General features: G+C 32.6%; 1 long non-coding RNA gene across 1 annotated transcript in view; it reads right to left on the bottom strand.

Moving 5' to 3' along the window:
- Nucleotides 1-1217: 1217 nt before the first annotated feature.
- LOC135532703 (uncharacterized) overlaps nt 1218-27389 on the bottom strand; it is a 43404-nt gene continuing 17232 nt past the window's right edge. Inside the window, exons 2-3 of the long non-coding RNA XR_010454383.1 lie at nt 8745-8906; nt 1218-1315 (exon numbers count right to left, since the gene is read on the bottom strand). This is a non-coding gene — a long non-coding RNA (uncharacterized LOC135532703). The remainder of the gene's footprint in view (nt 1316-8744; nt 8907-27389) is intronic.

The following is a 27389-nucleotide window of genomic DNA, read 5'->3' as shown; positions in this document are numbered from 1 at the left end:
ATTGATTAGGTATTGATACATACAGAGGTAAAGTGAGGTTATGAGGTATTGATATATACAGAGGTAAAGTGAAGTTATGAGGTATTGATTAGGTATTGATACATACAGAGGTAAAGTGAAGTTATGAAGTATTGATATATACAGAGGTAAAGTGAAGTTATGAGGTATTGATACATACATAGGTAAAGTGAAGTTATTAGGTATTGATTATGTATTGATATATACAGAGGTAAAGTGAAGTTATGAGGTATTGATTATGTATTGATACATACAGAGGTAAAGTGAAGTTATGAGGTATTGATTATGTATTGATATATACAGAGGTAAAGTGAAGTTATGAGGTATTGATATATACAGAGGTAAAGTGAAGTTATTAGGTATTGATTATGTATTGATATATACAGAGGTAAAGTGAAGTTATGAGGTATTGATATATACAGAGGTAAAGTGAAGTTATGAGGTATTGATTAGGTATTGATACATACAGAGGTAAAGTGAAGTTATGAGGTATTGATTAGGTATTGATATATACAGAGGTAAAGTGAAGTTATTAGGTATTGATTAGGTATTGATATATACAGAGGTAAAGTGAAGTTATGAGGTATTGATATATACAGAGGTAAAGTGAGGTTATGAGGTATTGATATATACAGAGGTAAAGTGAAGTTATGATGTATTGATTAGGTATTGATACATACAGAGGTAAAGTGAAGTTATTAGGTATTGATACATACAGAGGTAGAGTGAGGTTATGAGGTATTGATACATACAGAGGTAAAGTGAAGTTATGAGGTATTGATACATACAGAGGTAAAGTGAAGTTATGAGGTATTGATTAGGTATTGATACATACAGAGGTAAAGTGAAGTTATGAGGTATTGATTAGGTATTGATACATACAGAGGTAAAGTGAAGTTATGAGGTATTGATATATACAGAGGTAAAGTGAAGTTATGAGGTATTGATATATACAGAGGTAAAGTGAAGTTATTAGGTATTGATTAGGTATTGATATATAGAGGTAAAGTGAAGTTATTAGGTATTGATATATACAGAGGTAAAGTGAAGTTATTGATACATGCAGAGGTAAAGTGAAGTTATGAGGTATTGATTAGGTATTGATACATACAGAGGTAAAGAAGTGAAGTTATGAGGTATTGATATATACAGAGGTAAAGAGATAGAGGGAGAGATAGATGAAATCCTCCTACCTGTACTCTCTTGTCCGGAGGGAGTAGAGTTTGAAGGCACAGCCCAGAGCGATGACAAGGAGGAGGCCACAGACCAGAGAACCAATCAGGGCAGCAGTGATCACCTTGAAACAATACAGATAGTAATACAACACATTATAAAATACACTACTACTAGTGATACAATACATTATAAAACACACTACTACTAGTAATACAATACATTATAAAACACATTATAAACACACTACTACTAGTGATACAATACATTATAAAACATACTACTACTAGTAATACAACACATTATAAACACACTACTACTAGTAATACAATATATTATAAAACACACTACTACTTGTAATACAATACATTATAAAACACATTATAAAACACACTACTACTAGTAATACAATACATTATAAAACACACTACTACTAGTAATACAATACATTATAAAACACACTACTACTAGTAATACAACACATTATAAACACATTATAAAACACACTACTACTAGTAATACAACACATTATAAAACACATTATAAAACATACTACTACTAGTAATACAATACATTATAAAACACACTACTACTAGTAATACAACACATTATAAAACACATTATAAAACATATTACTACTAGTAATACAATATATTATAAACACACTACTACTAGTAATACAATACATTATAAAACATACTACTACTAGTAATACAATACATTATAAACACACTACTACTAGTAATACAATACATTATAAAACACACTACTACTAGTAATACAATACATTATAAAACACATTATAAAACATACTACTACTAGTAATACAATACATTATAAAACACACTAGTAATACAATACATTATAAAACACACTACTACTAGTAATACAATACATTATAAACACACTACTACTAGTAATACAACACATTATAAAACACATTATAAAACACACTACTACTAGTAATACAATACATTATAAACATACTACTACTAGTAATACAATACATTATAAACACATTATAAAACACACTACTACTAGTAATACAACACATTATAAAACACATTATAAAACACACTACTACTAGTAATACAATACATTATAAAACACATTATAAAACACACTACTACTAGTAATACAACACATTATAAAACACACTACTACTAGTAATACAATACATTATAAAACACACTACTACTAGTAATACAATACATTACAAAACACACTACTACTAGTAATACAATACATTATAAAACACACTACTACTAGTAATACAATACATTATAAAACACATTATAAAACACACTACTACTAGTAATACAATACATTATAAAACACACTACTACTAGTAATACAATACATTATAAACACACTACTACTAGTAATACAATACATTATAAACACACTACTACTAGTAATACAATACATTATAAAACACACTACTACTAGTAATACAATACATTATAAAACACACTACTACTAGTAATACAATACATTATAAACACACTACTACTAGTAATACAACACATTATAAAACACATTATAAAACACACTACTACTAGTAATACAATACATTATAAACATACTAGTAATACAATACATTATAAAACACACTACTACTAGTAATACAATACATTATAAACACACTACTACTAGTAATACAATACATTATAAAACACACTACTACTAGTAATACAATACATTATAAACACACTACTACTAGTAATACAACACATTATAAAACACATTATAAAACACACTACTACTAGTAATACAATACATTATAAACATACTACTACTAGTAATACAATACATTATAAACACATTATAAACACACTACTACTAGTAATACAACACATTATAAAACACATTATAAAACACACTACTACTAGTAATACAATACATTATAAAACACATTATAAAACACACTACTACTAGTAATACAACACATTATAAAACACACTACTACTAGTAATACAATACATTATAAAACACACTACTACTAGTAATACAATACATTACAAAACACACTACTACTAGTAATACAATACATTATAAAACACACTACTACTAGTAATACAATACATTATAAAACACATTATAAAACACATTATAAAACACACTACTACTAGTAATACAATACATTATAAAACACACTACTACTAGTAATACAATACATTATAAACACACTACTACTAGTAATACAATACATTATAAACATACTACTACTAGTAATACAACACATTATAAAACACATTATAAACACACTACTATTAGTAATACAACACATTATAAAACACACTACTACTAGTAATACAATACATTATAAAACACACTACTACTAGTAATACAACACATTATAAACACACTACTACTAGTAATACAACACATTATAAACACACTACTACTAGTAATACAATACATTATAAACACACTACTACTAGTAATACAATACATTATAAACACACTACTACTAGTAATACAATACATTATAAAACACATTATAAACACACTACTACTAGTGATACAATACATTATAAAACACACTACTACTAGTAATACAATACATTATAAACCACATTATAAACACACTACTACTAGTAATACAATACATTATAAAACACACTACTACTAGTAATACAATAGATTATAAAACACATTATAAACACACTACTACTAGTAATACAATAGATTATAAAACACATTATAAACACACTACTACTAGTAATACAATACATTATAAAACACACTACTACTAGTAATACAATACATTATAAAACACACTACTACTAGTGATACAACACATTATAAAACATACCACTACTAGTAATACAATACATTATAAACACACTACTACTAGTAATACAATACATTATAAAACATACCACTACTAGTAATACAATACATTATAAAACATACCACTACTAGTAATACAATACATTATAAAACACACAACTACTAATACAATACATTATAAAACATATTGTGCTTTAGACCCCGGGTGTCAAAGTCATTCCTCGGAAGGCCGAGTGTCTGCGGGTTCTCCTGCCTTGATTAATGAAGTCAGGACACCGGTTGTCTGGGAATTGATTAATGAAGTCAGGACACCGGTTGTCTGGGGATTGATTAATGAAGTCAGGACACCGGTTGTCTGGGGATTGATTAATGAAGTCAGGACACCGGTTGTCTGGGGATTAATTAATGAAGTCAGGACACCGGTTGTCTGGGGATTGATTAATGAAGTCAGGACACCGGTTGTCTGGGGATTGATTAATGAAGTCAGGACACCGGTTGTCTGGGAATTGATTAATGAAGTCAGGACACCGGTTGTCTGGGGATTGATTAATGAAGTCAGGACACCGGTTGTCTGGGGATTGATTAATGAAGTCAGGACACCGGTTGTCTGGGGATTAATAGAAAGGAAAAAAAACAACCTGCAGACACTGGGACCTCAATGGAATGAGTTGAAATCAGATTCAAATCAGTTCCACTGCTTTTTTTCCATTCTCTCTTCTGATAAAGGACTGATTTAGACCTGGGACACCAGGTGGGTTAATGATCAGGGACTGATTTAGATCTGGGACACCAGGTGGGTTAATGATCAGGGACTGATTTAGACCTAGGACACCAGGTGGGTTAATGATCAGGGACTGATTTAGACCTGGGACACCAGGTGGGTTAATGATCACGGACTGATTTAGACCTGGGACACCAGGTGGGTTAATGATCAGGGCCTGATTTAGACCTGGGACACCAGGTGGGTTAATGATCAGGGACTGATTTAGACCTGGGACACCAGGTGGGTTAATGATCAGGGACTGATTTAGACCTAGGACACCAGGTGGGTTAATGATCAGGGACTGATTTAGACCTGGGACACCAGGTGGGTTAATGATCAGGGACTGATTTAGACCTGGGACACCAGGTGGGTTAATGATCAGGGCCTGATTTAGACCTGGGACACCAGGTGGGTTAATGATCAGGGACTGATTTAGACCTGGGACACCAGGTGGGTTAATGATCAGGGACTGATTTAGACCTGGGACACCAGGTGGGTTAATGATCAGGGACTGATTTGTACCTGGGACACCAGGTGGGTTAATGATCATGGACTGATTTAGACCTAGGACACCAGGTGGGTTAATGATCAGGGACTGATTTAGACCTGGGACACCAGTTGGGTTAATGATCAGGGACTGATTTAGACCTGGGACACCAGGTGGGTTAATGATCAGGGACTGATTTAGACCTGGGACACCAGTTGGGTTAATGATCAGGGACTGATTTAGACCTGGGACACCAGGTGGGTTAATGATCAGGGACTGATTTAGACCTGGGACACCAGGTGGGTTAATGATCAGGGACTGATTTAGACCTGGGACACCAGATGGGTTAATGATCAGGGACTGATTTAGACCTGGGACACCAGGTGGGTTAATGATCAGGGACTGATTTAGACCTGGGACACCAGGTGGGTTAATGATCAGGGTCTGATTTAGACCTGGGACACCAGGTGGGTTAATGATCAGGGACTGATTTAGACCTGGGACACCAGTTGAGAGTAATTCATTATCAGGTAGAACAGAAAACCAGCAGTAATCTGGACCTCGTAGGGTAAGATTCAAATGTAGATTGGTAACCAGGTGCCAGGTGGCCAGATGGCAGGTAACCAGGTGCCAGGTAGCCAGATGACAGGTAACCAGGTGACAGGTAGCCAGATGGCAGGTAACCAGGTGCCAGGTAGCCAGATGGCAGGTAACCAGGTGCCAGATGGCAGGTAACCAGGTACCAGGTAGCCAGGTGGCAGGTAACCAGGTAGCCAGGTGGCAGGTAACCAGGTAGCCAGATGGCAGGTAACCAGGTGCCAGGTAGCCAGATGGCAGGTAACCAGGTGCCAGGTAGCCAGATGGCAGGTAACCAGGTGGCAGGTAACCAGGTGGCAGGTAACCAGGTGACAGGTAGCCAGGTGACAGGGAGCCAGATGGCAGGTAACCAGGTGCCAGGTAGCCAGATGGCAGGTAACCAGATGGCAGGTAACCAGGTGCCAGGTAACCAGGTGCCAGGTAGCCAGATGGCAGGTAACCAGGTGACAGGTAGCCAGATGGCAGGTAACCAGGTGCCAGGTAGCCAGATGGCAGGTAACCAGGTGCCAGATGGCAGGTAACCAGGTACCAGGTAGCCAGGTGGCAGGTAACCAGGTACCAGGTAGCCAGGTGGCAGGTAACCAGGTGCCAGGTAGCCAGATGGCAGGTAACCAGGTGCCAGGTAGCCAGATGGCAGGTAACCAGGTGCCAGGTAGCCAGATGGCAGGTAACCAGGTGCCAGGTAGCCAGGTGGCAGGTAACCAGGTGACAGGTAGCCAGATGGCAGGTAACCAGGTGCCAGGTAGCCAGGTAACAGGTAACCAGGTGCCAGATGGCAGGTAACCAGGTACCAGGTAGCCAGATGGCAGGTAACAGGTAACCAGGTGACAGGTAGCCAGATGGCAGGTAACCAGGTGCCAGGTAGCCAGATGGCAGCTAACCAGGTGCCAGGTAGCCATGTGGCAGGTAACAGGTAACCAGGTACCAGGTAGCCAGATGGCAGGTAACCAGGTGACAGGTAGCCAGATGGCAGGTAACCAGGTGCCAGGTAGCCAGATGGCAGGTAACCAGGTGCCAGGTAGCCAGATGGCAGGTAACCCTGGCAGGTAATCAAAGGTTGCTTGTTTGAATCCTGAAGCCAACAAGGTGAGAAATCTGTCGATGTGCACTTGAGCAAGGCACCTAACCCTTATTGCTCCAGGGGCACTGGACAACGGTGACCCTGGCCTTGACCCCATATGCCTTGACCCCATATGCAATAAACACGTGTATAATACACATTTGTTAAATACATTTGAAGTCGTAAGTTTACATACACCTTCGCCAAATACATTCAAACTCAGTTTTTCACAATTCCTGACATTTAATCCTAGTACAAATTCCCTGTCTTAGGTCAGTTAGGATCATCACTTTATTTTAACAATGTGAAATGTCAGAATAATAGTAGAGAGATTGATTTATTTCATCACATTCCCAGGGGTTCAGAACATTACATACACTCAATTAGTATTTGGTAGCATTGCCTTTAAATTGTTTAACTTGGGCCAAACGTTTTGGGTAGCCTTCCACAAGCTTCCCACAATAAGTTGGGTGAATTTTGGCCCATTCCTCCTGACAGAGCTGGTGTAACTGAGTCAGGTTTGTAGGCCTCCTGACAGAGCTGGTGTAACTGAGTCAGGTTTGTAGGCCCCATTCCTCCTGACAGAGCTGGTGTAACTGAGTCAGGTTTGTAGGCCTCCTTGCTCTCACAAACTTTTTCAGTTCTGCCAAAATAAATTCTATAGGATTGAGGTCAGGGCTTTGTGATGGCCACTCCAATACCTTGACTTTGTTGTCCCATTTTGCCACAACATTGGAAGTATGCTTGGGGTCATTGTCCATTTGGAAGACCCATTTGCGACCAAGCTTTAACTTCCTGACTGATGTCTTGAGATGTGGCTTAAATATATCCACATAATTTCCCTTCTCATGATGCCATCTATTTTGTGAAGTGCACCAGTCCCTCCTGCAGCAAAGCACCCCCATAACATGATGCTGCCATCCCCATGCTTCACGATTGGGATGGTGTTCTTCGGCTTGCAAGCACCCCCCTTCTTCCTCCAAACATAACGTTGGTCATTATGGCCAAACAGTTCTATTTTTGTTTCATCAGAGGACATTTCTCCGTACAAACCGTAGTCTGGCTTTGTTATGGCGGTTTTGGAGCAGTGGGTTCTTCCTTGCTGAGTGGCCTTTCAGGTTATGTCGATATAGGACTCGTTTTACTGTGGATATAGATACTTTTGTACCTGTTTCCTTCAGCATCTTCACAAGGTCCTTTTCTGTTGTTCTGGGATTAATTTGCACTTTTAGCACCAAAGTACGTTCATCTCTAGGAGACAGAACGCGTCTCCTTCCTGAGCGGTATGACGGCTGCGTGGTCCCATGGTGTTTATATTTGAGTACTATTGTTTGTACAGATGAACGTGGTAACTTCAGGTGTTTGGAAATTGCTCCCAAGGATGAACCAGACTTGTGGAGGTCTACAATTTTTGGCTGATTTATTTTGAGTTTCCGTTGATGTTAAGCAAAGAGGCACTGAGTTTGAAGGTAGGCTTTGAAATACATCCACAGGTACACCTCCAATTGACTCAAATTATGTCAATTAGCCCATCAGAACTTTCTGAAACCGTCACATCATTTTCTGGAATTTTCCAAGCTGTTTAAAGGCACAGTCAGCTTAGTGTATGTAAACTTCTGACCCACTGGAATTCTGATACAGTGAATTATAAGTGAAGTAATCTGTAAACAATTGTTGGAAATTAACAAAGTAGATGTACTAACTGACTTGCCAAGACTATAGTTTATCAACAAGAAATTTGTGGAGTTGTTGAAAAAAAAGTATAAATGACCCCAACACAAGTGTATGTAAACTTCCGACTTCAACAGTAGGACAAATGTAAGCACTCATCAAATGATGTTGTTCTGTACCTTCCTGGGTACAGCTCCCAAACAGTCTCTCTCGTCACTACCATCCAGACAGTCCTCCTGGCCATCACAGTGCCACGTCTCGAAGATACACAGGTTGGTGCCACAGTGGAAGTTACCCGGCTGGCAGTCAAAACAGTTGTTTTCATCAGAACCGTCTGGACACTGGAAGGAATGAATGAATGAGAGATACAGCTGAATATTTACAATCAAAACAAAGTAGAAACATTTCCATTGTGGTCCAACATCTTTCTACTGACTGTATTCCAACAATAGAAAAATATCAGCATGTTGTCTTCCTCAGTGTGTATATTATATTATATTGATCAGTATGTTGTCTTCCTCAGTGTGTATATTATATTATATTGATCAGCATGTTGTCTTCCTCAGTGTGTATATTATATTATATTGATCAGTATGTTGTCTTCCTCAGTGTGTATATTATATTGATCAGTATGTTGTCTTCCTCAGTGTGTATATTATATTGATCAGCATGTTGTCTTCCTCAGTGTGTATATTATATTGATCAGTATGTTGTCTTCCTCAGTGTGTATATTATATTATATTGATCAGCATGTTGTCTTCCTCAGTGTGTATATTATATTGATCAGCATGTTGTCTTCCTCAGTGTGTATATTATATTATATTGATCAGCATGTTGTCTTCCTCAGTGTGTATATTATATTATATTGATCAGCATGTTGTCTTCCTCAGTGTGTATATTATATTATATTGATCAGCATGTTGTCTTCCTCAGTGTGTATATTATATTGATCAGTATGTTGTCTTCCTCAGTGTGTATATTATATTATATTGATCAGCATGTTGTCTTCCTCAGTGTGTATATTATATTGATCAGCATGTTGTCTTCCTCAGTGTGTATATTATATTATATTGATCAGTATGTTGTCTTCCTCAGTGTGTATATTATATTATATTGATCAGCATGTTGTCTTCCTCAGTGTGTATATTATATTATATTGATCAGTGTGTTGTCTTCCTCAGTGTGTATATTATATTATATTGATCAGTATGTTGTCTTCCTCAGTGTGTATATTATATTACATTGATCAGCATGTTGTCTTCCTCAGTGTGTATATTATATTATATTGATCAGTGTGTTGTCTTCCTCAGTGTGTATATTATATTATATTGATCAGCATGTTGTCTTCCTCAGTGTGTATATTATATTATATTGATCAGTATGTTGTCTTCCTCAGTGTGTATATTATATTATATTGATCAGTATGTTGTCTTCCTCAGTGTGTATATTATATTGATCAGCATGTTGTCTTCCTCAGTGTGTATATTATATTATATTGATCAGCATGTTGTCTTCCTCAGTGTGTATATTATATTGATCAGCATGTTGTCTTCCTCAGTGTGTATATTATATTGATCAGTATGTTGTCTTCCTCAGTGTGTATATTATATTATATTGATCAGCATGTTGTCTTCCTCAGTGTGTATATTATATTATATTGATCAGCATGTTGTCTTCCTCAGTGTGTATATTATATTATATTGATCAGCATGTTGTCTTCCTCAGTGTGTATATTATATTATATTGATCAGTGTGTTGTCTTCCTCAGTGTGTATATTATATTATATTGATCAGTATGTTGTCTTCCTCAGTGTGTATATTATATTGATCAGTATGTTGTCTTCCTCAGTGTGTATATTATATTATATTGATCAGTATGTTGTCTTCCTCAGTGTGTATATTATATTGATCAGTATGTTGTCTTCCTCAGTGTGTATATTATATTGATCAGTGTGTTGTCTTCCTCAGTGTGTATATTATATTATATTGATCAGCATGTTGTCTTCCTCAGTGTGTATATTATATTATATTGATCAGTGTGTTGTCTTCCTCAGTGTGTATATTATATTATATTGATCAGTATGTTGTCTTCCTCAGTGTGTATATTATATTATATTGATCAGCATGTTGTCTTCCTCAGTGTGTATATTATATTATATTGATCAGCATGTTGTCTTCCTCAGTGTGTATATTATATTATATTGATCAGTGTGTTGTCTTCCTCAGTGTGTATATTATATTGATCAGCATGTTGTCTTCCTCAGTGTGTATATTATATTATATTGATCAGCATGTTGTCTTCCTCAGTGTGTATATTATATTATATTGATCAGCATGTTGTCTTCCTCAGTGTGTATATTATATTGATCAGCATGTTGTCTTCCTCAGTGTGTATATTATATTATATTGATCAGCATGTTGTCTTCCTCAGTGTGTATATTATATTATATTGATCAGTATGTTGTCTTCCTCAGTGTGTATATTATATTATATTGATCAGCATGTTGTCTTCCTCAGTGTGTATATTATATTATATTGATCAGTATGTTGTCTTCCTCAGTGTGTATATTATATTATATTGATCAGTATGTTGTCTTCCTCAGTGTGTATATTATATTATATTGATCAGCATGTTGTCTTCCTCAGTGTGTATATTATATTATATTGATCAGTATGTTGTCTTCCTCAGTGTGTATATTATATTATATTGATCAGCATGTTGTCTTCCTCAGTGTGTATATTATATTATATTGATCAGTATGTTGTCTTCCTCAGTGTGTATATTATATTATATTGATCAGTGTGTTGTCTTCCTCAGTGTGTATATTATATTATATTGATCAGTGTGGTGTCTTCCTCAGTGTGTATATTATATTGATCAGTATGTTGTCTTCCTCAGTGTGTATATTATATTATATTGATCAGTGTGGTGTCCTCCTCAGTGTGTATATTATATTATATTGATCAGTATGTTGTCCTCCTCAGTGTGTATATTATATTATATTGATCAGCATGTTGTCTTCCTCAGTGTGTATATTATATTGATCAGTATGTTGTCTTCCTCAGTGTGTATATTATATTATATTGATCAGCATGTTGTCTTCCTCAGTGTGTATATTATATTGATCAGCATGTTGTCTTCCTCAGTGTGTATATTATATTATATTGATCAGTATGTTGTCTTCCTCAGTGTGTATATTATATTATATTGATCAGTATGTTGTCCTCCTCAGTGTGTATATTATATTATATTGATCAGTATGTTGTCTTCCTCAGTGTGTATATTATATTATATTGATCAGCATGTTGTCTTCCTCAGTGTGTATATTATATTATATTGATCAGTGTGTTGTCTTCCTCAGTGTGTATATTATATTATATTGAGCAGTATGTTGTCTTCCTCAGTGTGTATATTATATTATATTGATCAGTATGTTGTCTTCCTCAGTGTGTATATTATATTATATTGATCAGTGTGTTGTCTTCCTCAGTGTGTATATTATATTATATTGATCAGTATGTTGTCTTCCTCAGTGTGTATATTATATTATATTGATCAGTATGTTGTCTTCCTCAGTGTGTATATTATATTATATTGATCAGCATGTTGTCTTCCTCAGTGTGTATATTATATTATATTGATCAGCATGTTGTCTTCCTCAGTGTGTATATTATATTGATCAGCATGTTGTCTTCCTCAGTGTGTATATTATATTATATTGATCAGCATGTTGTCTTCCTCAGTGTGTATATTATATTATATTGATCAGCATGTTGTCTTCCTCAGTGTGTATATTATATTATATTGATCAGTGTGTTGTCTTCCTCAGTGTGTATATTATATTGATCAGCATGTTGTCTTCCTCAGTGTGTATATTATATTATATTGATCAGCATGTTGTCTTCCTCAGTGTGTATATTATATTGATCAGCATGTTGTCTTCCTCAGTGTGTATATTATATTATATTGATCAGTATGTTGTCTTCCTCAGTGTATATATTATATTATATTGATCAGCATGTTGTCTTCCTCAGTGTGTATATTATATTATATTGATCAGCATGTTGTCTTCCTCAGTGTGTATATTATATTATATTGATCAGTATGTTGTCTTCCTCAGTGTGTATATTATATTATATTGATCAGTATGTTGTCTTCCTCAGTGTGTATATTATATTATATTGATCAGTATGTTGTCTTCCTCAGTGTGTATATTATATTATATTGATCAGTGTGTTGTCTTCCTCAGTGTGTATATTATATATTGATCAGTATGTTGTCTTCCTCAGTGTGTATATTATATTATATTGATCAGTATGTTGTCTTCCTCAGTGTGTATATTATATTATATTGATCAGCATGTTGTCTTCCTCAGTGTGTATATTATATTATATTGATCAGCATGTTGTCTTCCTCAGTGTGTATATTATATTATATTGATCAGCATGTTGTCTTCCTCAGTGTGTATATTATATTATATTGATCAGCATGTTGTCTTCCTCAGTGTGTATATTATATTGATCAGCATGTTGTCTTCCTCAGTGTGTATATTATATTGATCAGCATGTTGTCTTCCTCAGTGTATATTATATTGATCAGCATGTTGTCTTCCTCAGTGTGTATATTATATTATATTGATCAGCATGTTGTCTTCCTCAGTGTGTATATTATATTATATTGATCAGTATGTTGTCTTCCTCAGTGTGTATATTATATTGATCAGCATGTTGTCTTCCTCAGTGTGTATATTATATTATATTGATCAGCATGTTGTCTTCCTCAGTGTGTATATTATATTATATTGATCAGCATGTTGTCTTCCTCAGTGTGTATATTATATTATATTGATCAGTATGTTGTCTTCCTCAGTGTGTATATTATATTATATTGATCAGCATGTTGTCTTCCTCAGTGTGTATATTATATTATATTGATCAGCATGTTGTCTTCCTCAGTGTGTATATTATATTATATTGATCAGCATGTTGTCTTCCTCAGTGTGTATATTATATTATATTGATCAGTATGTTGTCTTCCTCAGTGTGTATATTATATTATATTGATCAGCATGTTGTCTTCCTCAGTGTGTATATTATATTATATTGATCAGCATGTTGTCTTCCTCAGTGTGTATATTATATTATATTGATCAGCATGTTGTCTTCCTCAGTGTGTATATTATATTATATTGATCAGTATGTTGTCTTCCTCAGTGTGTATATTATATTATATTGATCAGTATGTTGTCTTCCTCAGTGTGTATATTATATTATATTGATCAGCATGTTGTCTTCCTCAGTGTGTATATTATATTATATTGATCAGCATGTTGTCTTCCTCAGTGTGTATATTATATTATATTGATCAGCATGTTGTCTTCCTCAGTGTGTATATTATATTATATTGATCAGCATGTTGTCTTCCTCAGTGTGTATATTATATTATATTGATCAGCATGTTGTCTTCCTCAGTGTGTATATTATATTATATTGATCAGCATGTTGTCTTCCTCAGTGTGTATATTATATTATATTGATCAGCATGTTGTCTTCCTCAGTGTGTATATTATATTATATTGATCAGCATGTTGTCTTCCTCAGTGTGTATATTATATTATATTGATCAGCATGTTGTCTTCCTCAGTGTGTATATTATATTATATTGATCAGTATGTTGTCTTCCTCAGTGTGTATATTATATTATATTGATCAGCATGTTGTCTTCCTCAGTGTGTATATTATATTATATTGATCAGTATGTTGTCTTCCTCAGTGTGTATATTATATTATATTGATCAGTATGTTGTCTTCCTCAGTGTGTATATTATATTATATTGATCAGCATGTTGTCTTCCTCAGTGTGTATATTATATTATATTGATCAGCATGTTGTCTTCCTCAGTGTGTATATTATATTATATTGATCAGTATGTTGTCTTCCTCAGTGTGTATATTATATTATATTGATCAGCATGTTGTCTTCCTCAGTGTGTATATTATATTGATCAGCATGTTGTCTTCCTCAGTGTGTATATTATATTATATTGATCAGCATGTTGTCTTCCTCAGTGTGTATATTATATTGATCAGTATGTTGTCTTCCTCAGTGTGTATATTATATTATATTGATCAGTATGTTGTCTTCCTCAGTGTGTATATTATATTATATTGATCAGCATGTTGTCTTCCTCAGTGTGTATATTATATTATATTGATCAGCATGTTGTCTTCCTCAGTGTGTATATTATATTATATTGATCAGTATGTTGTCTTCCTCAGTGTGTATATTATATTATATTGATCAGCATGTTGTCTTCCTCAGTGTGTATATTATATTGATCAGTATGTTGTCTTCCTCAGTGTGTATATTATATTATATTGATCAGTATGTTGTCTTCCTCAGTGTGTATATTATATTATATTGATCAGCATGTTGTCTTCCTCAGTGTGTATATTATATTGATCAGCATGTTGTCTTCCTCAGTGTGTATATTATATTATATTGATCAGCATGTTGTCTTCCTCAGTGTGTATATTATATTATATTGATCAGCATGTTGTCTTCCTCAGTGTGTATATTATATTATATTGATCAGCATGTTGTCTTCCTCAGTGTGTATATTATATTATATTGATCAGCATGTTGTCTTCCTCAGTGTGTATATTATATTATATTGATCAGCATGTTGTCTTCCTCAGTGTGTATATTATATTATATTGATCAGTATGTTGTCTTCCTCAGTGTGTATATTATATTATATTGATCAGCATGTTGTCTTCCTCAGTGTGTATATTATATTATATTGATCAGCATGTTGTCTTCCTCAGTGTGTATATTATATTATATTGATCAGCATGTTGTCTTCCTCAGTGTGTATATTATATTATATTGATCAGCATGTTGTCTTCCTCAGTGTGTATATTATATTATATTGATCAGTATGTTGTCTTCCTCAGTGTGTATATTATATTATATTGATCAGCATGTTGTCTTCCTCAGTGTGTATATTATATTATATTGATCAGCATGTTGTCTTCCTCAGTGTGTATATTATATTATATTGATCAGCATGTTGTCTTCCTCAGTGTGTATATTATATTATATTGATCAGTATGTTGTCTTCCTCAGTGTGTATATTATATTATATTGATCAGCATGTTGTCTTCCTCAGTGTGTATATTATATTATATTGATCAGCATGTTGTCTTCCTCAGTGTGTATATTATATTATATTGATCAGCATGTTGTCTTCCTCAGTGTGTATATTATATTATATTGATCAGTATGTTGTCTTCCTCAGTGTGTATATTATATTATATTGATCAGCATGTTGTCTTCCTCAGTGTGTATATTATATTGATCAGTATGTTGTCTTCCTCAGTGTGTATATTATATTATATTGATCAGCATGTTGTCTTCCTCAGTGTGTATATTATATTGATCAGTATGTTGTCTTCCTCAGTGTGTATATTATATTATATTGATCAGCATGTTGTCTTCCTCAGTGTGTATATTATATTATATTGATCAGCATGTTGTCTTCCTCAGTGTGTATATTATATTATATTGATCAGCATGTTGTCTTCCTCAGTGTGTATATTATATTATATTGATCAGTATGTTGTCTTCCTCAGTGTGTATATTATATTATATTGATCAGTATGTTGTCTTCCTCAGTGTGTATATTATATTATATTGATCAGTATGTTGTCTTCCTCAGTGTGTATATTATATTATATTGATCAGTATGTTGTCTTCCTCAGTGTGTATATTATATTATATTGATCAGTATGTTGTCTTCCTCAGTGTGTATATTATATTATATTGATCAGTATGTTGTCTTCCTCAGTGTGTATATTATATTATATTGATCAGCATGTTGTCTTCCTCAGTGTGTATATTATATTATATTGATCAGTATGTTGTCTTCCTCAGTGTGTATATTATATTATATTGATCAGCATGTTGTCTTCCTCAGTGTGTATATTATATTATATTGATCAGTATGTTGTCTTCCTCAGTGTGTATATTATATTATATTGATCAGCATGTTGTCTTCCTCAGTGTGTATATTATATTATATTGATCAGTATGTTGTCTTCCTCAGTGTGTATATTATATTATATTGATCAGTATGTTGTCTTCCTCAGTGTGTATATTATATTGATCAGTATGTTGTCTTCCTCAGTGTGTATATTATATTGATCAGCATGTTGTCTTCCTCAGTGTGTATATTATATTATATTGATCAGCATGTTGTCTTCCTCAGTGTGTATATTATATTGATCAGTATGTTGTCTTCCTCAGTGTGTATATTATATTATATTGATCAGCATGTTGTCTTCCTCAGTGTGTATATTATATTATATTGATCAGCATGTTGTCTTCCTCAGTGTGTATATTATATTATATTGATCAGTATGTTGTCTTCCTCAGTGTGTATATTATATTATATTGATCAGCATGTTGTCTTCCTCAGTGTGTATATTATATTATATTGATCAGTATGTTGTCTTCCTCAGTGTGTATATTATATTATATTGATCAGTATGTTGTCTTCCTCAGTGTGTATATTATATTATATTGATCAGCATGTTGTCTTCCTCAGTGTGTATATTATATTATATTGATCAGTGTGTTGTCTTCCTCAGTGTGTATATTATATTATATTGATCAGTATGTTGTCTTCCTCAGTGTGTATATTATATTATATTGATCAGTATGTTGTCTTCCTCAGTGTGTATATTATATTATATTGATCAGTATGTTGTCTTCCTCAGTGTGTATATTATATTGATCAGTATGTTGTCTTCCTCAGTGTGTATATTATATTATATTGATCAGTGTGTTGTCTTCCTCAGTGTGTATATTATATTATATTGATCAGCATGTTGTCTTCCTCAGTGTGTATATTATATTGATCAGCATGTTGTCTTCCTCAGTGTGTATATTATATTATATTGATCAGCATGTTGTCTTCCTCAGTGTGTATATTATATTATATTGATCAGCATGTTGTCTTCCTCAGTGTGTATATTATATTATATTGATCAGTATGTTGTCTTCCTCAGTGTGTATATTATATTATATTGATCAGCATGTTGTCTTCCTCAGTGTGTATATTATATTATATTGATCAGCATGTTGTCTTCCTCAGTGTGTATATTATATTATATTGATCAGTATGTTGTCTTCCTCAGTGTGTATATTATATTATATTGATCAGCATGTTGTCTTCCTCAGTGTGTATATTATATTATATTGATCAGCATGTTGTCTTCCTCAGTGTGTATATTATATTATATTGATCAGCATGTTGTCTTCCTCAGTGTGTATATTATATTGATCAGCATGTTGTCTTCCTCAGTGTGTATATTATATTATATTGATCAGCATGTTGTCTTCCTCAGTGTGTATATTATATTATATTGATCAGCATGTTGTCTTCCTCAGTGTGTATTATATTATATTGATCAGCATGTTGTCTTCCTCAGTGTGATCAGCATGTTGTCCTCCTAGTGTTATATTATATTGATCAGCATGTTGTCTTCCTCAGTGTGTATATTATATTATATTGATCAGTATGTTGTCTTCCTCAGTGTGTATATTATATTATATTGATCAGTGTGTTGTCTTCCTCAGTGTGTATATTATATTATATTGATCAGTGTGTTGTCTTCCTCAGTGTGTATATTATATTATATTGATCAGCATGTTGTCTTCCTCAGTGTGTATATTATATTATATTGATCAGCATGTTGTCTTCCTCAGTGTGTATATTATATTATATTGATCAGCATGTTGTCTTCCTCAGTGTGTATATTATATTATATTGATCAGTATGTTGTCTTCCTCAGTGTGTATATTATATTATATTGATCAGTGTGTTGTCTTCCTCAGTGTGTATATTATATTATATTGATCAGTATGTTGTCTTCCTCAGTGTGTATATTATATTATATTGATCAGCATGTTGTCTTCCTCAGTGTGTATATTATATTATATTGATCAGTATGTTGTCTTCCTCAGTGTGTATATTATATTATATTGATCAGCATGTTGTCTTCCTCAGTGTGTATATTATATTATATTGATCAGCATGTTGTCTTCCTCAGTGTGTATATTATATTATATTGATCAGTATGTTGTCTTCCTCAGTGTGTATATTATATTGATCAGTATGTTGTCTTCCTCAGTGTGTATATTATATTATATTGATCAGCATGTTGTCTTCCTCAGTGTGTATATTATATTATATTGATCAGCATGTTGTCTTCCTCAGTGTGTATATTATATTATATTGATCAGTATGTTGTCTTCCTCAGTGTGTATATTATATTATATTGATCAGCATGTTGTCTTCCTCAGTGTGTATATTATATTATATTGATCAGCATGTTGTCTTCCTCAGTGTGTATATTATATTATATTGATCAGTGTGTTGTCTTCCTCAGTGTGTATATTATATTATATTGATCAGTGTGTTGTCTTCCTCAGTGTGTATATTATATTGATCAGCATGTTGTCTTCCTCAGTGTGTATATTATATTATATTGATCAGCATGTTGTCTTCCTCAGTGTGTATATTATATTATATTGATCAGCATGTTGTCTTCCTCAGTGTGTATATTATATTATATTGATCAGTATGTTGTCTTCCTCAGTGTGTATATTATATTGATCAGCATGTTGTCTTCCTCAGTGTGTATATTATATTATATTGATCAGCATGTTGTCTTCCTCAGTGTGTATATTATATTATATTGATCAGTATGTTGTCTTCCTCAGTGTGTATATTATATTATATTGATCAGCATAGTGTGTATATTATATTGATCAGTATGTTGTCTTCCTCAGTGTGTATATTATATTGATCAGCATGTTGTCTTCCTCAGTGTGTATATTATATTATATTGATCAGTATGTTGTCTTCCTCAGTGTGTATATTATATTATATTGATCAGTATGTTGTCTTCCTCAGTGTGTATATTATATTATATTGATCAGCATGTTGTCTTCCTCAGTGTGTATATTATATTATATTGATCAGTATGTTGTCTTCCTCAGTGTGTATATTATATTATATTGATCAGTATGTTGTCTTCCTCAGTGTGTATATTATATTATATTGATCAGTATGTTGTCTTCCTCAGTGTGTATATTATATTGATCAGCATGTTGTCTTCCTCAGTGTGTATATTATATTATATTGATCAGTATGTTGTCTCCCTCAGTGTGTATATTATATTGATCAGCATGTTGTCTTCCTCAGTGTGTATATTATATTATATTGATCAGTATGTTGTCTCCCTCAGTGTGTATATTATATTATATTGATCAGTATGTTGTCTTCCTCAGTGTGTATATTATATTGATCAGCATGTTGTCTTCCTCAGTGTGTATATTATATTATATTGATCAGTATGTTGTCTTCCTCAGTGTTTATATTATATTATATTGATCAGCATGTTGTCTTCCTCAGTGTGTATATTATATTATATTGATCAGCATGTTGTCTTCCTCAGTGTGTATATTATATTATATTGATCAGTATGTTGTCTTCCTCAGTGTGTATATTATATTATATTGATCAGTATGTTGTCTTCCTCAGTGTGTATATTATATTATATTGATCAGCATGTTGTCTTCCTCAGTGTGTATATTATATTATATTGATCAGTATGTTGTCTTCCTCAGTGTGTATATTATATTATATTGATCAGTGTGTTGTCTTCCTCAGTGTGTATATTATATTATATTGATATGTGGTGTCTTCCTCAGTGTGTATATTATATTGATCAGTATGTTGTCTTCCTCAGTGTGTATATTATATTATATTGATCAGCATGTTGTCCTCCTCAGTGTGTATATTATATTATATTGATCAGTATGTTGTCCTCCTCAGTGTGTATATTATATTATATTGATCAGCATGTTGTCTTCCTCAGTGTGTATATTATATTGATCAGTATGTTGTCTTCCTCAGTGTGTATATTATATTATATTGATCAGCATGTTGTCTTCCTCAGTGTGTATATTATATATATTGATCAGCATGTTGTCTTCCTCAGTGTGTATATTATATTATATTGATCAGCATGTTGTCTTCCTCAGTGTGTATATTATATTATATTGATCAGTATGTTGTCTTCCTCAGTGTGTATATTATATTATATTGATCAGAATGTTGTCTTCCTCAGTGTGTATATTATATTATATTGATCAGCATGTTGTCTTCCTCAGTGTGTATATTATATTATATTGATCAGTGTGTTGTCTTCCTCAGTGTGTATATTATATTATATTGATCAGTATGTTGTCTTCCTCAGTGTGTATATTATATTATATTGATCAGTATGTTGTCTTCCTCAGTGTGTATATTATATTATATTGATCAGTGTGTTGTCTTCCTCAGTGTGTATATTATATTATATTGATCAGTGTGTTGTCTTCCTCAGTGTGTATATTATATTATATTGATCAGTATGTTGTCTTCCTCAGTGTGTATATTATATTATATTGATCAGTGTGTTGTCTTCCTCAGTGTGTATATTATATTATATTGATCAGCATGTTGTCTTCCTCAGTGTGTATATTATATTATATTGAGCAGTATGTTGTCTTCCTCAGTGTGTATATTATATTATATTGATCAGCATGTTGTCTTCCTCAGTGTGTATATTATATTATATTGATCAGTGTGTTGTCTTCCTCAGTGTGTATATTATATTGATCAGCATGTTGTCTTCCTCAGTGTGTATATTATATTATATTGATCAGCATGTTGTCTTCCTCAGTGTGTATATTATATTGATCAGTATGTTGTCTTCCTCAGTGTGTATATTATATTATATTGATCAGTGTGTTGTCTTCCTCAGTGTGTATATTATATTATATTGATCAGCATGTTGTCTTCCTCAGTGTGTATATTATATTATATTGATCAGCATGTTGTCTTCCTCAGTGTGTATATTATATTATATTGATCAGCATGTTGTCTTCCTCAGTGTGTATATTATATTATATTGATCAGCATGTTGTCTTCCTCAGTGTGTATATTATATTGATCAGCATGTTGTCTTCCTCAGTGTGTATATTATATTATATTGATCAGCATGTTGTCTTCCTCAGTGTGTATATTATATTATATTGATCAGCATGTTGTCTTCCTCAGTGTGTATATTATATTGATCAGCATGTTGTCTTCCTCAGTGTGTATATTATATTATATTGATCAGCATGTTGTCTTCCTCAGTGTGTATATTATATTATATTGATCAGTATGTTGTCTTCCTCAGTGTGTATATTATATTATATTGATCAGAATGTTGTCTTCCTCAGTGTGTATATTATATTGATCAGTATGTTGTCTTCCTCAGTGTGTATATTATATTATATTGATCAGTGTGTTGTCTTCCTCAGTGTGTATATTATATTATATTGATCAGCATGTTGTCTTCCTCAGTGTGTATATTATATTATATTGATCAGTATGTTGTCTTCCTCAGTGTGTATATTATATTATATTGATCAGCATGTTGTCTTCCTCAGTGTGTATATTATATTATATTGATCAGCATGTTGTCTTCCTCAGTGTGTATATTATATTATATTGATCAGCATGTTGTCTTCCTCAGTGTGTATATTATATTGATCAGCATGTTGTCTTCCTCAGTGTGTATATTATATTGATCAGCATGTTGTCTTCCTCAGTGTGTATATTATATTATATTGATCAGCATGTTGTCTTCCTCAGTGTGTATATTATATTATATTGATCAGCATGTTGTCTTCCTCAGTGTGTATATTATATTGATCAGTATGTTGTCTTCCTCAGTGTGTATATTATATTATATTGATCAGTATGTTGTCTTCCTCAGTGTGTATATTATATTATATTGATCAGCATGTTGTCTTCCTCAGTGTGTATATTATATTATATTGATCAGAATGTTGTCTTCCTCAGTGTGTATATTATATTATATTGATCAGTGTGTTGTCTTCCTCAGTGTGTATATTATATTATATTGATCAGCATGTTGTCTTCCTCAGTGTGTATATTATATTATATTGATCAGCATGTTGTCTTCCTCAGTGTGTATATTATATTATATTGATCAGTGTGTTGTCTTCCTCAGTGTGTATATTATATTATATTGATCAGCATGTTGTCTTCCTCAGTGTGTATATTATATTATATTGATCAGCATGTTGTCTTCCTCAGTGTGTATATTATATTATATTGATCAGCATGTTGTCTTCCTCAGTGTGTATATTATATTATATTGATCAGTATGTTGTCTTCCTCAGTGTGTATATTATATTATATTGATCAGTGTGTTGTCTTCCTCAGTGTGTATATTATATTATATTGATCAGTGTGTTGTCTTCCTCAGTGTGTATATTATATTATATTGATCAGTATGTTGTCTTCCTCAGTGTGTATATTATATTATATTGATCAGCATGTTGTCTTCCTCAGTGTGTATATTATATTATATTGATCAGCATGTTGTCTTCCTCAGTGTGTATATTATATTGATCAGTATGTTGTCTTCCTCAGTGTGTATATTATATTATATTGATCAGCATGTTGTCTTCCTCAGTGTGTATATTATATTATATTGATCAGTATGTTGTCTTCCTCAGTGTGTATATTATATTATATTGATCAGCATGTTGTCTTCCTCAGTGTGTATATTATATTATATTGATCAGCATGTTGTCTTCCTCAGTGTGTATATTATATTGATCAGTATGTTGTCTTCCTCAGTGTGTATATTATATTATATTGATCAGCATGTTGTCTTCCTCAGTGTGTATATTATATTGATCAGTATGTTGTCTTCCTCAGTGTGTATATTATATTATATTGATCAGTATGTTGTCTTCCTCAGTGTGTATATTATATTATATTGATCAGCATGTTGTCTTCCTCAGTGTGTATATTATATTGATCAGCATGTTGTCTTCCTCAGTGTGTATATTATATTATATTGATCAGTGTGTTGTCTTCCTCAGTGTGTATATTATATTGATCAGCATGTTGTCTTCCTCAGTGTGTATATTATATTATATTGATCAGCATGTTGTCTTCCTCAGTGTGTATATTATATTGATCAGCATGTTGTCTTCCTCAGTGTGTATATTATATTGATCAGCATGTTGTCTTCCTCAGTGTGTATATTATATTATATTGATCAGTATGTTGTCTTCCTCAGTGTGTATATTATATTATATTGATCAGCATGTTGTCTTCCTCAGTGTGTATATTATATTATATTGATCAGCATGTTGTCTTCCTCAGTGTGTATATTATATTATATTGATCAGCATGTTGTCTTCCTCAGTGTGTATATTATATTATATTGATCAGCATGTTGTCTTCCTCAGTGTGTATATTATATTATATTGATCAGTATGTTGTCTTCCTCAGTGTGTATATTATATTATATTGATCAGCATGTTGTCTTCCTCAGTGTGTATTTTATATTATATTGATCAGCATGTTGTCTTCCTCAGTGTGTAGATTATATTATATTGATCAGCATGTTGTCTTCCTCAGTGTGTATATTATATTATATTGATCAGTATGTTGTCTTCCTCAGTGTGTATATTATATTATATTGATCAGCATGTTGTCTTCCTCAGTGTGTATATTATATTATATTGATCAGCATGTTGTCTTCCTCAGTGTGTATATTATATTATATTGATCAGCATGTTGTCTTCCTCAGTGTGTATATTATATTATATTGATCAGTATGTTGTCTTCCTCAGTGTGTATATTATATTATATTGATCAGCATGTTGTCTTCCTCAGTGTGTATATTATATTGATCAGTATGTTGTCTTCCTCAGTGTGTATATTATATTATATTGATCAGCATGTTGTCTTCCTCAGTGTGTATATTATATTGATCAGTATGTTGTCTTCCTCAGTGTGTATATTATATTATATTGATCAGCATGTTGTCTTCCTCAGTGTGTATATTATATTGATCAGTATGTTGTCTTCCTCAGTGTGTATATTATATTATATTGATCAGTATGTTGTCTTCCTCAGTGTGTATATTATATTGATCAGTATGTTGTCTTCCTCAGTGTGTATATTATATTATATTGATCAGCATGTTGTCTTCCTCAGTGTGTATATTATATTGATCAGTATGTTGTCTTCCTCAGTGTGTATATTATATTATATTGATCAGTATGTTGTCTTCCTCAGTGTGTATATTATATTATATTGATCAGCATGTTGTCTTCCTCAGTGTGTATATTATATTGATCAGTATGTTGTCTTCCTCAGTGTGTATATTATATTATATTGATCAGTATGTTGTCTTCCTCAGTGTGTATATTATATTATATTGATCAGCATGTTGTCTTCCTCAGTGTGTATATTATATTGATCAGTATGTTGTCTTCCTCAGTGTGTATATTATATTATATTGATCAGCATGTTGTCTTCCTCAGTGTGTATATTATATTGATCAGTATGTTGTCTTCCTCAGTGTGTATATTATATTATATTGATCAGCATGTTGTCTTCCTCAGTGTGTATATTATATTATATTGATCAGTATGTTGTCTTCCTCAGTGTGTATATTATATTATATTGATCAGTATGTTGTCTTCCTCAGTGTGTATATTATATTGATCAGTATGTTGTCTTCCTCAGTGTGTATATTATATTGATCAGTGTGTTGTCTTCCTCAGTGTGTATATTATATTATATTGATCAGCATGTTGTCTTCCTCAGTGTGTATATTATATTGATCAGTATGTTGTCTTCCTCAGTGTGTATATTATATTATATTGATCAGCATGTTGTCTTCCTCAGTGTGTATATTATATTATATTGATCAGCATGTTGTCTTCCTCAGTGTGTATATTATATTATATTGATCAGTATGTTGTCCTCCTCAGTGTGTATATTATATTATATTGATCAGTATGTTGTCTTCCTCAGTGTGTATATTATATTATATTGATCAGTGTGTTGTCTTCCTCAGTGTGTATATTATATTATATTGATCAGTATGTTGTCTTCCTCAGTGTGTATATTATATTATATTGATCAGCATGTTGTCTTCCTCAGTGTGTATATTATATTATATTGATCAGTGTGTTGTCTTCCTCAGTGTGTATATTATATTATATTGATCAGTATGTTGTCTTCCTCAGTGTGTATATTATATTATATTGATCAGTATGTTGTCTTCCTCAGTGTGTATATTATATTATATTGATCAGTATGTTGTCTTCCTCAGTGTGTATATTATATTGATCAGTATGTTGTCTTCCTCAGTGTGTATATTATATTATATTGATCAGTGTGTTGTCTTCCTCAGTGTGTATATTATATTGATCGGCATGTTGTCTTCCTCAGTGTGTATATTATATTGATCAGCATGTTGTCTTCCTCAGTGTGTATATTATATTATATTGATCAGCATGTTGTCTTCCTCAGTGTGTATATTATATTGATCAGCATGTTGTCTTCCTCAGTGTGTATATTATATTATATTGATCAGTGTGTTGTCTTCCTCAGTGTGTATATTATATTGATCAGCATGTTGTCTTCCTCAGTGTGTATATTATATTATATTGATCAGCATGTTGTCTTCCTCAGTGTGTATATTATATTATATTGATCAGTATGTTGTCTTCCTCAGTGTGTATATTATATTATATTGATCAGCATGTTGTCTTCCTCAGTGTGTATATTATATTATATTGATCAGCATGTTGTCTTCCTCAGTGTGTATATTATATTATATTGATCAGCATGTTGTCTTCCTCAGTGTGTATATTATATTGATCAGCATGTTGTCCTCCTCAGTGTGTATATTATATTGATCAGCATGTTGTCTTCCTCAGTGTGTATATTATATTATATTGATCAGTATGTTGTCTTCCTCAGTGTGTATATTATATTATATTGATCAGTATGTTGTCTTCCTCAGTGTGTATATTATATTATATTGATCAGTATGTTGTCTTCCTCAGTGTGTATATTATATTATATTGATCAGTGTGTTGTCTTCCTCAGTGTGTATATTATATTATATTGATCAGTGTGTTGTCTTCCTCAGTGTGTATATTATATTATATTGATCAGTATGTTGTCTTCCTCAGTGTGTATATTATATTATATTGATCAGCATGTTGTCTTCCTCAGTGTGTATATTATATTATATTGATCAGCATGTTGTCTTCCTCAGTGTGTATATTATATTGATCAGTATGTTGTCTTCCTCAGTGTGTATATTATATTATATTGATCAGTGTGTTGTCTTCCTCAGTGTGTATATTATATTGATCAGTATGTTGTCTTCCTCAGTGTGTATATTATATTATATTGATCAGCATGTTGTCTTCCTCAGTGTGTATATTATATTGATCAGTATGTTGTCTTCCTCAGTGTGTATATTATATTATATTGATCAGCATGTTGTCTTCCTCAGTGTGTATATTATATTATATTGATCAGCATGTTGTCTTCCTCAGTGTGTATATTATATTATATTGATCAGTATGTTGTCTTCCTCAGTGTGTATATTATATTGATCAGCATGTTGTCTTCCTCAGTGTGTATATTATATTATATTGATCAGCATGTTGTCTTCCTCAGTGTGTATATTATATTATATTGATCAGTATGTTGTCTTCCTCAGTGTGTATATTATATTATATTGATCAGTATGTTGTCTTCCTCAGTGTGTATATTATATTATATTGATCAGCATGTTGTCTTCCTCAGTGTGTATATTATATTATATTGATCAGCATGTTGTCTTCCTCAGTGTGTATATTATAT

The sequence above is a fragment of the Oncorhynchus masou genome, unplaced genomic scaffold (genome assembly GCF_036934945.1).
Source record: "Oncorhynchus masou masou isolate Uvic2021 unplaced genomic scaffold, UVic_Omas_1.1 unplaced_scaffold_1992, whole genome shotgun sequence".
Taxonomy (NCBI): Eukaryota; Metazoa; Chordata; class Actinopteri; order Salmoniformes; family Salmonidae; genus Oncorhynchus; species Oncorhynchus masou.
This window is presented reverse-complemented; position numbering and strand designations above follow the sequence as displayed.